We start from the raw sequence: 15,800 nt of genomic DNA, 5'->3' as shown, positions 1-15,800 counted from the left end.
TGTTCCCATTAGCCCAAGATGTCTCTAACGTTAGCTTAAAAAAAAGTAGAAAACAAAAACAAGGATGGTATTCCCTGCTCAGGACAAAAGTAGTCCTTTTTAGTGAATGTTTTTGGATACTTCTTCTTGAGTTTAACAGAATTTTATTTTGTGTTTTTTCACAAAAAGTTCTAATATGGAAGTTGCTCTGCAAATTGTTGTCTGAATGTGGCTAAGCAGTCTACAAAGCCATGAGTACCCAGAACCCAAAATACTTTCCAATCCTATTTGTTTGGTGATGGTAACAGCATAGGCCTGAAGATATATCTTTATCTTAACTCTAAATAAGCCTCCTTCAAATGGAGCCTCACTCAGCCCAAGTAACAGACACATATTTGAAAGAGAAGGAAATGCTAAAGATTCCCTCCTGAGATTAATGACGCCACTTATGTCACACTGGATCAACTCCTAAGTGCTTTCACAGGTCATATCATATCCATTATTTGATACTATTAATAGGTGCCCATTTTAAGAAAGGTAACCTGTTAGGTGTGATCATGTGATTTCTGCCAAGCCTGAACATCACTCATGAGTGTCACAAATCTGGAATTGGAATCCAAATGATCTGCTACCAATTATATCCTTCTTGATCCCAGTTAAAAAGACTGAATGGAGCAAGTGAATTGTAAATGACAAATGGAACCCCCTCATGGCCAGGTAGACCCCTCAGTGGTCACTGGTCTTCGAAGCAGGGCAGTCCCTCTGCCTGCCTCCTGCGCCCACTGCACCAAGCAGATCATGGCCTTGCACAAGTTCCCATTATCCACAGTGGATCTTCTCGGTGGAACGTTTCAACTTGCTCGTGGAGGTCACAGCCATGCCCTCATAATCTCTTTTATAGATATACATTCTCCCCTCATTTTGTTGAAGTTTTCTCTTTCATACAAACAGCAAAGGCTCACTAAATTGCCATCAACTCATTAGTAGAGCTTCTGGTCTGCAAAGCCATCTGCTTTCCTGCAGAGTGAGTGCTCCTTTGCTATTTACAACATGCTGTTGCTAAGAACAGTCTTGCTCTCTGCTGAGTGTCATCGGAAGGTGCCCAAAACCGTATGGCTGACACTGAGTGGACTGTCCCAGAGGTTAGAATGGAAAAGCCCCTGTCTGAATGAGTTGTGTCATCTGGTACAGATTCTTCCACAAGCATACACACACCCTCTTGGGGCCCAGACACTCACGATTAAACAGGTGATGGTGCTGGTAGTATCTCCCTCTGCTGCCCACCTCTGGCAAGGCACCTCTCCCACGTGGTCTCTCCTCCCAGGCCTCAGGTCTCCCTGGAGGTCAGCCCAGCCACCCCTTCACAGAGCCCCCAGCACCCACGAAGCCTCCCATGCCCTCAGTAGCTCTGCTCCTGCTCCTTCCAGAGCCTTTTAGGAGCCTACAGAAAATTTTCTATATTTCTCTGGAACCATGAATGCACTGCTGTCAGTGGGAAGCTACTAGAGGGCATCAGTGGGAAACTGTTCAAGACCCTAGACACACACACCAGTCAACTGGTCCCTGTTGTTGAAGCCCCACTGCTGTTGAGGCAACAACTGTGCAACCTCAGCAATCCCTCAACCTTCCCTGGGGAAGCCTCTATTCTCCCAGGGCCAGGCCTCACCTCCAGATGCTAAGTGGAACAACTCACAGAGCCAGTTTAAAAGGATGAGCCCAGGAAGTAATGAGCTGGGTTCTGCACGAGGTAGCTCTGGCCTGGGACACAGTTCCAGCCCTGCCGCAGAACTGACCAGAGCTGGACAATCTCAGGACTGGGTGGGAGGGCAGGCAAGGAGTGCTGCCCAATAGGTCCCCCTGCCCCAGGCCCTGGGCGTGAACATCCAGCAAGTGGCCCCAAAAGTCTCCTCTGCAACTTTCTTAGAAGCCTGAGCAAAATATTCAAATGAATACATATTCAATTCAGCACTTCTTAGTCCTTAAACTTAAAAAGAAAAAAAAGTTGGGTACTGGGATTTCAGTCCTAAAGCAAGGCCGACCCACCATTCAGTATGACTGTGGTGCCCTCTGGTGTTCATAAAGAAAGAAACTGTAAACAGGAGTTACAACTTCAAAATATTTCTCACCCCAAATCAACTTTGATTTTCCATGTGCCTGATGCCTGTCCCGCAGCCACCTAAGATGACGAGAGCTGCCGAGAAAAACACTCCTGGAAATATCCGGGTGGGGCAGGTCATGTCTGGAGAGGACGCCGCCCTCTCGGTGCATTCTTCTGAAACTAGAGTTTTGCAATATCATCCCAGAGCTTGTCTGTTGGGGGATTTATAACCTACAAAATCTGTTTTTTTTGTAAGGCTTCTGTCTGAAGGGAGAAACATTGGAGCAACTGTGGAAATTCTGAGATCTATACTCCATTCACTCTTCAGCTAGGTCAAGACAAAAGACCCCTGAGAGATCCAGGTAGCAAATGACAACAAAATCCCAGGAACCAGCCAGAGACAATCAGCCAGTTCACCAGCAGAGAATAAATGCTGCCGGCGGCTGCCGGGGGAATGCCAAGGCTAAGAGATGTCCTCCACCTCTCAGAGCACGTTAAAGAGTTCCCAAAATGTCAGGTCTCGGCCAGGTTTTCCTTGGCCGGTTCACTGGGGTGTTTAATTTAAACACAGAATGCGCTTTCCAATTTGAAAAGGTTCTCCCTGCATCATGCTGAAGAACTCTGACCCACAGGGACATCTGCATTTACAACCCCTGATTGCCATTTAGAAGGGAAAGCATGAAGAATGACCCACAATACTTGGCACTTCCCATTGGAAGGACCAGATCATGGTAAAGAAAACATGTGCTGGAGGTGCCGGGAAGAGGGAAGGTCCCCTAGGAGCAGAGACAGGGAAAGGTAAAAGTCGACCTTCCCTTTGCTGTTCACGTGGAAGAACTTCCATGCCCTCCTGCCCAAACATGAGGCTGTGACGGGGTTGTCAGATTCCCCAGGCTGCCGTAATGAGGTACCACAAACGGCGTGGCTTAAAGCAAAAGGAATGTCTTCTCTTACAGGTCTGGAGGCCAGAAGTCAGAAGTCAAGGTGTCTGCAGGGTTGGTTGTTTCTGGAGCCCCGAGGGGAGTTGGTTCCATGTCTTTCTCTTGGCCTCTTGTGCCACCAGCAATCGTTGGTGTGTGTCACTGTGGTGTGCCTCCAATGTCACATGCTGTTCTGCCCTGGGTCTGCGTCTTCACATAGTTTTCCCCACTCTGTGTGTATTTCTCTGTATCTCTTCTCCTTTTCTAAGGAGGACTCCAGTCACATCGGATTAAGGGCCCACCCTACTCCAGTAAGGCCTCATCTTAATTTAGATCTTAATTACATCTCCAAAGACCCTGCTTTGAAATAAGGCCACATCCACAGGCACCAGAGATTAGGACGTGTCTCTTTTAGAGGCACAACACATTCACTCCACAACAGGATTGTAAAGTAGGGCAGATTTGGAGATTTTATTTATGCCTAGGCAGTGGTGCTGGGAAATATTTAATAACTAGATTTCCAGGGATGGTGGGGGGCATTAGTGGAGGGAAGCCCTGGTTTGTAATGTTTGCTGATTTCCCTTCCAGGCCTATTTCAAGCTATCAACATAACACCTGGCTTGCAAAACTCCTGAAAATTCAGCAACGTGCTCTCCTTCATTGATACTAACCATGCCCTTGGGCCTATTTTATGAAAAATGTCGATAGCTAAAAGGAGTTATTTATTACAGTTTTTTATGCATATTTTGTATTATTGAGGACAAGATGCCCCAACAAGATTATCTATGTGTAAAATGACCAATTTGTATGTAATTCATATCCAATTTCAAATCTGAGCATGCGTCCAGGCAGATCTGTTTTCTGGGCCTCCATTACCCTAAAGCAGGATCAGCTTCTCCTCCCAGCCCTTCCAAACACCTGCCCCCACCTCTGATGTCCTCACCACTCACAGATTTCCCATCTCCCCAGGTGTGACAACTCCACCTTATTCTTTGAGATGACCCTGGCACTCAGCTTCTACTCTCTCCATTCCAACCTTGTGATTGGCCTGGGGCCCTTCAGCACCCCTGTGGCCCTCCCAGCCAGCACCACCTTCCTTGTCAGATCTTGGATGCCCTCCACCTTTCAAATCTGAAACTCCAGCCTCACCTCTCTGCCCACCACTGCCACCTTGCCAACAACTCCCTTATGCACGTGATGCTTACATCTCTCTGATACCTCCGAGCTCCCCAAGCCTATCTGCTGGGTCCCTTTCTTCAGCCCTTTCCCTGTTCAGTGAAATCTCTGGGATCACCATTGTAACTGCTGCCTTGTCAATACTCCTAACTCTATCCACCATCCCAGCCAACATTGGACTGCACGTCCATCTGCTGGTGGGGTGAATGCTGGCACTGCAGACCCAGGGTCTCCAGTGCTAGGGGGCTGCAACCCTACCCAGCACCCTCTGTGTGTCCCAGTAAGACCTTTTACCATTCTCCACCACTCCTCAGCATTCCCATCTCACTTCCAGCAAAAGACATTCCCGCCTACATCACACACACACACACACACACACACACACACACACACACACATACACACACACACAAAAATAGAATTCTCCCTTGTTAACAAAGTGTGTTCACATAGGGTCATTTGACCCACACACCTGGGACAAGTAGGCAGGGCAAGTGTTATTATTCCCACTTTATAAATCAAGAAACTGAGGCTCAGAGGGGTTTCATGTACACATCAGACAGTTATTAACGGAGTGAGGGTAGGAACATGGGTCTCCCAATTCTGAGCATCCCAGGTCAAGCGGTGCAGTGATTTTACCAGTGAGACCTTGGCATCCAGAACAAGCTCCCACATCTCTGGACACCATCCAAATTATCTATCCACCTCTAGGGTGTGCTGCCTTCTCAACTATGATTCAATTGCTCTCAGGGCACCTGAAGCAGTTTTATTTCCCTTTCCTCTGAGAGTTGTTACCACCAATTGTGTTTCCTTGTGGAAGCGTTCGGCTGGTAGAGTATTCTCAGAGTCCTAGGCTGAAACAAGACAGTTCACCCTCTGCTCCTGTGGTCTGGTTCACAGCTCGGGAGCAGACCAAGGGTCTGATGTGGAAACATCATCCCATGGAAGCCAAATGCCTGTCTGGAGACCCACCAAGATGTCATGGAGAAGAATCCGCTGGGTGGATCCAATGCTGTGGGCTTACATGGATGAGATGATTCTCTGTAAACAAATAATACAAGCCAAAGCCACTTCCTCTGGGAATGGGAGTCCTAAGTGAGTCATATTCTAGTCAATTAGGAATCTCAGCTCTTTCCCGGGCCTTCCAGCAAAGCATGCACACCAGAGGGAATCTGCTTCTGCCAATGTAAAAAGTATTTCCCCACCCCAGTTCCTCTTCCAGTACCTTTGTTTGTGTTGCACCCACACGGTTGTACATGGAGGCAAATATGCAAAACAGGTGCCGACCTCCCGTGTGGCCTCAGGCCAGCCTGTGTGCCTTCCTGCAAGGCCACCTCCAGATGTCTTGCTCTTTGACCTGCTCATCCCACCCCATAAGAACCGATGTCTGTGGGATATACCAGAAGCACTGGACTGGGACACGGATGGCTTGGCTTCTAACTGTGTGAACTTGGGAAAGGCCCATGCTCTCCTGAGTCTCCGATTCCTCCTCTGCAAAATGAGAGTTTTGCTATGGGTGAAGCTAACTGGGCAATGCCATGAGGACTGCTTATGTTGTCATGATGAAGGGGACTCCATAGAGCAAACAGAGAGTGCTGCAGGGAGTCGAGGACAAAGGAGCTCGTTTTATACAAGATTTATTTAGGGGCTCATAGTTATGTTTAGAACTAGACAATGTTTTTGCCAAGCTCTAGTGGAAATGGAAAATGAGGAACAGCAATGTATCAAGCGATGAGGAGCAAATAAGAAGAAGGGAAAGCCCAGGCCTGCTCGTGGGTGAATCCGCAGGCAGCACACACCTGCGGAATCATTGATTCATGCACATTTTAAGCAGTTTTGATGGGCAGATTTTGAGGAGAGATGGAACAGGATTGGACTGGCCCATGGGGCCATTTAAGGCAACCTAGGGCACTCTTGGTGGCTCTGAGGACAGCAGTTTAAAAGGATGCCTCCTAGTCCTTGCCCATGGCTGCCTCATGGGGGCACTGTCACTATCTCCCTCCCAAGCAGAGTGGGGTGGTGAGAAGAACACAGAAATGTTGTGAACGTTAAATAATAATATCCACACAAAGCACGAGCACGTAGCTTTCAACAAATACTAGCAACTATTTGTGCTCTGTGGGTCATCTCAAAGGCAAAGGAAAGGGGAGCCTTCTCAAGGCTCCCAGCTGCACTCAGGTCCCACATGTTCAGGCGTGCCTGCCCCGCTGCTGCCCTGAGTGTTGGCCAGCGGCCAATGCCTTCAGCTCTCCTCCGTCCTAAGGAGGAAGCCCCAGGGCCTGTAGGAAGCACAGCACCAGTGCTGGTAGGCAGTGGCCATACTGGTTCAGAGTACCCAGATGAGTATTTTAGACTTGTGTTGAAATCCTGGCCCTGCCATTTACTAGCTGTGCTACCTTAGACAAGTTACTTTACTTCTCTGAGGCTCAGTACTTCATCTCTAAAATGTGCAAACATTTATTAAATAAACAGCTGTGGAGTAAATGGGAATAAGACTACTTTCCATATGGGAGGTCTTTGTGGCAATTAAATGAGGTAATTACTAGGCCAACTGATTACATAGTAGGTGCAATGATTAATTTTATGTGTCAACTTGACTAGGCTGCAGGATGCCCAGATATTTGGTCAAACATGATTCTGGGTGTGTCTGCGTGGGTGTTTTGGGTGAGATGAACATTTGAATCATTTGAATCAGTTGACTGAGTAAAGCAGGTTGCTGCCCCCCACCCCACCCCCACTGTGAGTGGCCCTCATCGAATCAGTTGAAGGCCTGAATGGAACAAAAAGACTGGCCCTCCTGCCTCACCACTTTGAGCTGGGACATTGGTTTTTTTTCTGCCTCCAGACTCAGACTGAAACATTGGCTCTTCCTGGGTCTCAGGCATGCTGAGTGCAGATCCTGGGACTTGTCAGCCTCCGTAACCACGTGGGCCAACTCCTTATTTTATATATGTGTATATACAAAATACATACACTACACACATATATCCATCTCTCCTACTGGTGCTGTTTCTCTGAAGAACCCTGACTAATACAGTAGGTGCTTAAAAAAAAAATAGATTGCTTTTAATGATTGCTATTTCTGTTATCTCAAAACTAAGCAAGAAATGATGTCTAAATGTAAAGCTGATTGAAATTATGTTGTTTAAGAGGTAGGAGGAAATGCCAATAATGACCTAAGTAGCACTTATTATTTGTATGCTATTCAGATGGTATATTTCATCTTCTAAAATGAGCATTTATAATAACATATGTGTGTATCAATTGTGGCAATATCATTACCTTAAACTCTGGGAAAGACATTTTTAAATTTATATTGATAACTACCTTCTGTTTGTATAGTTCTTTAAAATTAAAGAATCATATTAATTGTACTATGATTTTACCATTCCACAGTTATGATGAAATCACTGATATGCAAACCTGACTGTCTGCTAAAGAGGCTGAAGAAAGTCCTCAATGATTGCTTCTGCAACTTATAGAGGTGGTGAGGGGCTCTCACGAGCATGAGCCCAGGAGAAAGCCATCACTACGAGATTCCAGACACAAGGGAGGACTGTGAGCAGCCTCAAGATGTGAATAAGGAAAGACTCGTGCCTGTAATTTCAGCACTTTGGGAGGACGAGGTAGGCAGATCACCTGAGGTCAGGAGTTCAAGATCAGCCTGGCCAACATGGTGAAACCCCATCTCTACAAAAAATACAAAAATTAGCAGGGCATGGTGGTGGGCACCTGTAATCCCAGCTACTCGGGAGGCTGAGGCACAAGAAACGCTTGAACCTGGGAGGCAGAGGTTGCAGTGAGCTGAGATCTTGCCACTGCAATCCAGCCTGGGCGACAGAGCAAGACACTGTCTCAAAGAAAATAAAAGAAAAGAAAAGAACATGCCACAAAAGCACAGACTGCAGGTGGAGGAGGAAGAGAAGGAGACCTCCCCACTCTAGCAGGTGGGCTTACCAGTAGAGGAAGGGGGCAGTGGTGGCAGGGGAAGGACACAGCAAGTCCATTGTGACCCATGATTCTGGAGATGAACTACTTTCTGACAACATGAGTATGCCTTGAAATGCTTCATAAGAAAAGATGCAGTCAGAAGAAATGGTATGTTTAGTTCCTTTAAGGTTCTAGGTAGGAATAAAGGACATAGGTCTCCAGGGGATTTTAATCTTTTGTTGTACAGGCCATGACTTTGAAGAGAAAAGAAGATGTAGGAAGTGGACATTGGCCCAGGAAGGTGTCAAAGGACACAGTTGATTTTCTGGTCATGACTCTGAGCTACCAGACATTAAATAGCCATCAAGGAGCACCATGAAGACTACGAAGGCTATCAAATAACCCGGCTGGCAGAAGACTTGCCTCCTGATGAAGACTTTCAACCGAAATCTGAGTTGGAGAGGAAGACAGACTCCATTACATTTACACTATGACGGGCAATAAAAGATAAAATGCCCAACATTTTTTAGAAAACATAACAGGAGGACTACCAGGAACAGTATTTATAGGCACAGTTGTTTATTCACCAAGGTTTATTGAATAACTAGTTGCCCTGGAGACTGTAACAAATGAATGAGATCCAGGCCCCATATCAACTGGAAGTGTCTTCTCCAAAGCAAATGTCTGAGGGGCTCTCGACCACCCCCACCCTCACTGTCAAAAGTTTCATCTCTGAGAAAGGAGAGAGATCCAGTCTCTTTAGAGGGCATAAGCAGGAAGTGATGCTGTGCCATGGATGGTTTCATTTCTGGGCCATGCCAGAAACCCAGGTGTCTCCTTTCACTCACCCTCTCCATTTAAACCAGGCCGATCAATTAACCAGGCCTAATCACGTCTCCTTTCTAAAGCTCTCTGAAGTCCACTCTCTTCCTCTGTTTCTTGAATAGAGGTAGTGAACTTGGTCACTACGCTTGACCAAGCTTATTGTCTCCTGCCAGCCTCCTAACTGACAGTCCTTTCTCCAGTCTTTCTCTGGTCCCCATATACTACATTCCTTTAAAATGCAAATGTTATCCCATCGCTGCCCTGCTGATAACTCTTCAAACTTACCCATTGATCTTTAGCTAAAAGTCCAGCTTCTTAGCAGGGCCAGCCCCACGGACTTGCCCCTACCTCTCCCTCCAGTGCCACTTCTTCCCAATGCCGTCCTGTCCACTCAAGCCCAGTTTCTACTAACTACTATACATTGTTTAGCTCCATGAACACACCATTCTCTCTGTCCTCTGAGTCTTTACACATGCTGTTCCCTGTCTCAAAACATTCTTCTACTCCCTTTGCCCTGGTCTCCCAATTCCACCTGGCTCATTCCTTCAGCACAAAGGGTCAAATTTTTTAAATGTCAGGAGAATGTCACAAATGATGGAGGTAGGAGGCAGAGAGAGGAAAGCAGTGGCCTATGTGAAGCAGGAATCCTGGAGGAGGCCGCACTGGGAGTTCAACTATCAGAAAAGCTGAAGAAATTGCATGAGCAAGACCATGGAGGCAAGAAAAGTACGAGGCAAGCTGGAAAATTGAAGGCAGACAGATCTGCCTGGTGCATAAGAGGTGGGGAAGAATGGGTAAATGGGTGGCCAAGGGGAGAGGCTTGGTCCAGTGAAGCTAGAAGGTGAGAGGCCTTGAAGACCAAGCAAAGGCGTTTAGTCCTCGTTTTATAAACAACGGGAAAAACTTGAAACTGGAGAGTGCCGGTTTCTATTTTAGAAAGGTGTGGCCAACAAGTGCAGAGGAATGGGGTTGGAGAGATGAGTGACCTTAGAGGAAGATGAGGAGATGAGGGCCCAGACCAGGGTGGCAGCAGGAAGAACTGGCTGAGATGATGGTTTCGGAAAAGATGTGGATATCCAACCCCCAGGCTCAATGTTCAATGACCGAATGCAGCAGTAGAGAGTGACCCAGGAATCAGAGGGGAATTGAGATCCTCGCCAGAGAAATTGGGAATATGGTGAGGCCCGTTGGCTGAGGTGGGAATCACAAAGGGGGAGCAGGTTTGGGGAAGATAATGAATTAGTTTTGGAACATGTTGACTTCAGTGTGTAGGCTCTAGAAGCCCTCGTGCCTAATTAAAATCAGACACAGCCCTGGTTTCAGCATGCAGGGCCATTCACAGAAACCACCTGTTAGAGTTCATTTTATCCTTCCTGGTGTCCTTGTGTTTCCATGACTCCTCTTTTTCATATACCAATGAAGCAATGTGAATTGTTTGCTTTGCACGCCAAGAACGAGTTGTCAAAGCGCAGGTAGAGTGGACATGAGCGCCGGTGAGTAAGAGAAGAGTGGTTGTGCCGAGGCCAAAATTTTCACTAGGAAATTGTTTTTCTCCCTAAGTTTGTGTCAATCAGTCATAGTCTGTTTCTCTTCCTTTCAAGATTCCTCCCAAGTCCCAGTGCTGACCTGCCCTCATGAGCAACCTGAACACTCCAGACAACACTGCTTCTTCGCTCTGAGCCCCTGGGGCACTTTGAAGTTCACAGTGCGCACATTTTTCACATAGTTTTGTAGTTTCCTCTTTGCTTTTGAACTCTTTGCAGGTGTACATCTTGTCTCCTTAACTAAATTCTTAACTCTTAAAGAGCCCAACTTATGTCAAACATTTTATTTTGCTGTTGTCACAGTGCCTAGTGCAGTCCCAGGTGCATATTAAGTTTTCAAAAATACAAACTGGATTGAAACTGACATTGAATTCATTTGGCATAGAAAGGAGAGTGGAAAACAACCTCCTTGAAAGGACATAGTATGAGAGGAGATAAGGTCGCTGCGGGGAGGGAGATAGCGTCAGTTCCTACCATGCAGAGGAACGTATCCTAACATTAAAAAAGGCTTTCCCTCTCTTGTAATAATAATGATTTTGCATTCTAAATATACCTGAAAGGATGAAAATACTGGTCTTCTAGTTGCCAAGTAAGTTGTCTTCTCAACTGGCTAAAACGTCTGTTTTCCTGAGACCACCTTTTGTGATCAACAATACTGGTAATATAAAAATGTGGAACTTTCATTTATAGTGAATTACATGCCATAGTACTCCGCACCACTTAAATGGCAAGACTGAGAGTGAATCTTTCACTTCCTTTTGGTTAGAGCTCCATTTGTGTGGCCATCATGATGTTTGGGTAACTTAAAAGGAGAGTATTCATGACTCAGCTCGTGACATTTTCCCCAGGCAAAAGAGATGGGACAACCCCAAGTATTATGGTGGCCAGATTGTGTACTTGTCATATTGGAGGAAGATGTCTATGAGAGGTGAGGAGAGGAGGCAGGAAGCTGGTTTTGTAAATCAATGCGTCTCAAAGATTTCCCGGGCTGTCCTGCCATCAGTGACTGGCACTCTACCATCCACATCACATTTAATATGGATCCCTGCTCCCCAGACAGCAGGATGCCCTTTACCCTTACAGGGCATTGGAATAATGGGACCACAACTTGTAGCTTTCAGTAGGAGACACAATTAAGAGGAGGAGGAGGAGGAGTAGCTTGAAAGGAGGATGAGGGGGTCAGGTGATGGGCATCCTAAAAGCCCAAACTTGACCACTACACAATCTATGCATTTTTAAAAATTGCACTTGTACCCCATATGCTTATACAAATATAATAAAAATTAAAGCACATCGGGTTCTACTCTGGAGCAGCATGAAGCATGCCTCCGGAGGTCAGCAAAGATGAGGGGAAAAGACACTAACTAGAGTGCTTGCTTCACAGCTGTGCCAAGGACTTGACTCCCCATGCATTTTAGAGCATAACCTTCCCCTTTTGAGGTTCCCACGGGATAGCAGGGTAAACAGCAGGAGAGCTCCTTCTCAGCCCTGGTGGCACCAACGCCCCTTGGCTCTGGGTCACATTCCTCCACAGACTTCACAGGCCTCAGGTTACAAAGGCCCTGTTGCACAATTCTTGGGAGAGTGGGCATGGGGGCTGGGCTGGGATGACAGGCAGTGTCCTGCGCGTGTCGGAGATCCAGTGTGGCCGCCTGCCAAGGCGCCTCAGGGGACAGCAGCAAGAGGAGACTGCTGTCTCAGGATCTTCAGAGAGGTAGCTTCCTTTTGCTTTTTTTCCTTCCAAGCCTCTTAAATAAAACTTGTCAAGGCTGCATCTTCTCCGGTAATTCAAGAGAAAACATTTCAAAAGTTTACTTGGCATACCTGTGTTTCATTTTACTGGAAAGATTTGAAACTTCAAAACCACAGTGAAGAATCCTGAAGCTAAAACTTCTTTTATCCCTCTGTTTTCACAATTAGCTTTCTTCTGCAGTTATACACTGTAGTGTGTGTAAAATTCCTCAATATATTACACAACTTTTAAAATTAATAAGGAAGCTGAAAGCTATTACAACAACTGTTTAAAGCCTATGCCATGATGGAATGCTCTTTCTTATGCTCCTTCTTGTTGGTAATTGCTTCATAATTATCTTTTATTAAAGGCAATCTGCATGTAATACCAGAAACATATGGAAAATCCTTACAGGAAGTACACATTTTAGTTGGCTAAAAAACAATCTAATGGCCTAGAAAATACTTACCAGACATCTCTAAGGCTAACGATGGCGCTGATGACTATAAAAGTTAGGCCTCTATTTGTATTAAAAAATTCTTCATTTCATTTCATTTTTCTTTCAGAATTTGGATCTTTGGACTGATACTAATACATTTGCAATGAATTTAATTGGAAAAATGCTGACTACCTGCACCCAGGGACTGCCTGGGCTCAAACTTGCAGATTAATTAGGGATGCAAGACATATATAGCTTCATGTATGTCAAACCCTGGACAAGTCTAAGGAGGCTCCTCCTACACTATCATGTTAATTCCAAATAGAATATTAATTCATGGGATATGTCACAGAAGGCTCATATAGAAGATATATTAGGTAAGTAAGGGTAGGTCGGATACCACGGATGGATGTAATAGCCAGCCCCACACCTGCCAGATAAAGTGTTTACTCATCTGCACATTCAAGGGTGTACACACACACGTTCATAAACAAAGTATTATCTACCTAAACTGGAAAAGACAAGGCCACAGGAAGACTGTATAGTTATTATAAAGTAAAAATCTGGTAAATTGTATACTTTTTTTAAGAAAAAAAAAGGGTTACTTCTAATCAGCCCTCAATTTACAGTAGCTAGTCAATTTCCCTGGATTTATTTTCACTGTTATCTCAGTCTTTTGAATGGGGTCTTCGGTGCTTTTTCTTGTCATTGACCAAAGCTTATTTTGTATGGAGCTGCAGAGGCTAGGAGAATACCTGCTTTTACCAATAACCACACCAAGGTGATAAATGAGATTTCCTCCTTTTAGAATATTCTAACTTAGTAAATCAAAGAGTTAGCTCAAATATGAACCAATACATTCATTCATTGTGGGGCAGAGTGTATTGGAGAGACCACCAGGCTAAGAGTGAGGGGGCTTAAACTTTAGTCCCCAGCACTAACTAGCTTAATACGCTTAGCCGAGACACTTCTGTGTGTGGTTTCTCCTGGAAACGAAGCTGTGGAATGGATGATCATCTAGTTCCCCTCTGACTCTAAAATTCTGCAGTATGTGACAGGCTGCAGCAGCATGTGACTAACACAAGGGTCAGGGAACGTTACAGTCAATAAATGCAAATGGAGATGAGTTAGGACATTCTGTGTTTTGTGGGTATTATCTGAGGTTCAGCTTAAACTTAGTTTTCAATGGCTATCAAGGAAGGAAGGCTAAAAACTGGGCCAATGAGATTTTAATGTTCAAGGTCTTAAGTGGTTATGATTAGATCATAACCCAATTGTGAAAATCACAGTGACTTCTGTACAGAAGTTGAATGTGTGCTATAAAGTTAATGTGCAAGTGTATTTTGTTTTTATCTGGATCTCTCAGTTTTACATGCTTTGGGGACTATTACTACTTTCACAGAGCGTGAAAGTATTGGCCTTACTGCTGTGACATATTTATTTGTGATGCGTTGGAGGCCAAGGAGAGTTAGAGTTGTGTCCTGTGGATAGAGAATCCATCTCCTCCTCCTCCTGTCGATAGCTGTTGGGGTCCCCTGTAGGTAACTGACCTACCTGTCAGAACATGGACTCTTGCTCCCACTGAGGGAGCATCGCCATCAACTCTGACCTTGCAGGCAGAGCTCAGCGTGCCTGCCTGAGCTGTCCTGTGCTCCAAATCCGGGGTCGCAGTGTGCTAAGACCCAAAGGGAGCCCACATGGGGATGAGTCAGGGCCTGGCGCTGGCCCCGTGCTCCGCCCCACTGGTAAACAGAACAGCTCTTTGCCGTCACTCAGAGCCTCTCAGGGCCCCAAGACTCCAGGAAGAAACAAGTATTGTAGAAGCCAAAACCCCAAGGCAAGGTAAAGAAAACAGAACTGTCTGCATCCCCAGCAATGATTTCACTGGCGGGAGTTGCTGGGGGCGGGGTGGGGGGTTCGGTATATGTTTCAGCAGAACTGTTTTACTTACTTCTCAACCAAAAGGCCCTTCTCTTTTACTCTTTATAGGGGTGGCCTTTTGCCTTTCAAGATTTGAACTTTCAAAACTTGACCTTAGAGTCAGTCTTGCTTGCTAACCCACAATACAACTTTTCACCTTTTATTCCTTTTGTTTGTTTTTGTACTGGCTTCTATTAAAATACTTCCTTCAGTTAACTTATTTTTGTTTACTCTACCCTGTCATTCCAGGGAGAAGCTATTGAAAGAAAAAAACCTCTAAATAGAAATATATCACCAGCAGCACAAGTGGACTACAGCCTCGGAAATGTCCTCACCGTCCGGCTTCATGACAAGCAGCCTGGCTGTTGGCAAGATGCACCCAGCTCTGCTTCTGCTTGTGTGGAGCCTTACATTACCCTAACGCAGCTGGGGCACACGCTGTCTGTGCTGGGGCACATGCCGTCTGTGCTTATACTGTTCTTCTTAAGCTTGGAGACACACTCGCCTTGAGATCTCTCCTCTTTTTCATTTAGACACTGGCAAGTCCTGTTCTGAGCTTAGCAATGCCACGTACCTGAACTGGAGGCATGGCTGGCTGATCCCTTCTAGCTCCCTCCAGTAGCGTCCCACCTTGGCTCTATCAGTAACTGCGCCTCCTGTTATTTCTCCTTCCCAGTTGTCAAGGTCAAACCTGGGCTGGATATTGTGATGTCACAGAGTGGAATCTTCACTCCTCCAGATGGTCCAGCTGAGGCCCTCTTGGACAGCACTTCCTCTCCTGCCCTCGGCGGGAGGTTGGGAAGGACATTCCCCCGTTTCCATTTGCTCTGCCATTCAAAACCTTGTGAGGGCCCTCAGGGAAGAATCCCTTTGCAGGTCATAAACTGACCTGCGAAATTATGGGACCTTAACTGTGGGGAGAGACCTAGAAGACCGGCTAGTGACCAGATTCTCATCTAACTCCTTTTTTTTTTTTTTTTTACAGATGAGGAAACTGAGACCACACTAGGTGAAGTGGCAGATCTGATTCTAGAGCCCAGGTGCCCTCAGTGTCAGCCCCTGCCATTCTGACCACGCTGCACTCAGATCTTGTTCTACTCTCTGGAGTTTGTCCACATCACAGTTTTCTGGTAGGCAGCTCATCAGACAATTTTTACCCGAATCCACCCACGACAAGAGACCATTTGGATAATGTGCATTATGGGAAGAGAACAGAGTCTCAGTGAAGATCATTAGT

At 45.8% G+C, this 15,800-nt stretch overlaps 1 protein-coding gene across 1 annotated transcript in view; it reads right to left on the bottom strand.

Moving 5' to 3' along the window:
- Positions 1-15,338, bottom strand: part of DNAJC5B (DnaJ heat shock protein family (Hsp40) member C5 beta) — a 77,415-nt gene extending 62,077 nt beyond the window's left edge. The window contains exon 1 of the mRNA XM_054561668.2: positions 15,138-15,338. The gene's annotated coding sequence lies outside the window, so the exon portion shown is untranslated. The remainder of the gene's footprint in view (positions 1-15,137) is intronic.
- Between the last annotated feature and the right edge of the window lie 462 nt (positions 15,339-15,800).

This window comes from Pongo abelii, chromosome 7 (genome assembly GCF_028885655.2).
Source record: "Pongo abelii isolate AG06213 chromosome 7, NHGRI_mPonAbe1-v2.0_pri, whole genome shotgun sequence".
In the NCBI taxonomy this organism is placed as follows: domain Eukaryota; kingdom Metazoa; phylum Chordata; class Mammalia; order Primates; family Hominidae; genus Pongo; species Pongo abelii.
Note: the sequence above shows the minus strand (reverse complement) of the source record. Positions and strands in the feature narration are given on the sequence as shown.